Source organism: Brassica oleracea, chromosome C5, assembly GCF_000695525.1.
Source record: "Brassica oleracea var. oleracea cultivar TO1000 chromosome C5, BOL, whole genome shotgun sequence".
In the NCBI taxonomy this organism is placed as follows: Eukaryota; Viridiplantae; Streptophyta; class Magnoliopsida; order Brassicales; family Brassicaceae; genus Brassica; species Brassica oleracea.
Genome location: NC_027752.1, coordinates 30345825 through 30346224, shown reverse-complemented (window position 1 = coordinate 30346224; position 400 = coordinate 30345825).

Sequence of the window (400 nt, the reverse complement as noted above, 5' to 3'; positions counted from 1 at the left end):
ACAATTTCCCAAACAGTTGAATATCTCAGGAAATAGTTTGAGATGAAAGATCTTGGAAAACAAAGTTTTGTTTGGGATTACAGCTTGAGTACATTAACAATTAAATCCTTGTGCATCAAATAGTATATACAGAAAAGGGTACTCAGGAGATTTAATATGGACCACTCTCACCCATTATCTAGTACATGGGCGTGAGATCACTTGTTTTGGATACTGATCCATTCAGTCCAAAGGTGGACGATAAAGAAGTCCATTTAGTCCTGAGATGGACGATGCAAAAGTTTTTTTTAGATACTGATATGTTTGATCCATAAGAAGGACGATGAAAAAGCCTTTGATTTTGGTTTATTTTATACTAACCAGCCCAAAGAGGGGTTATTTGGTTTTGTTGATTTGTTTT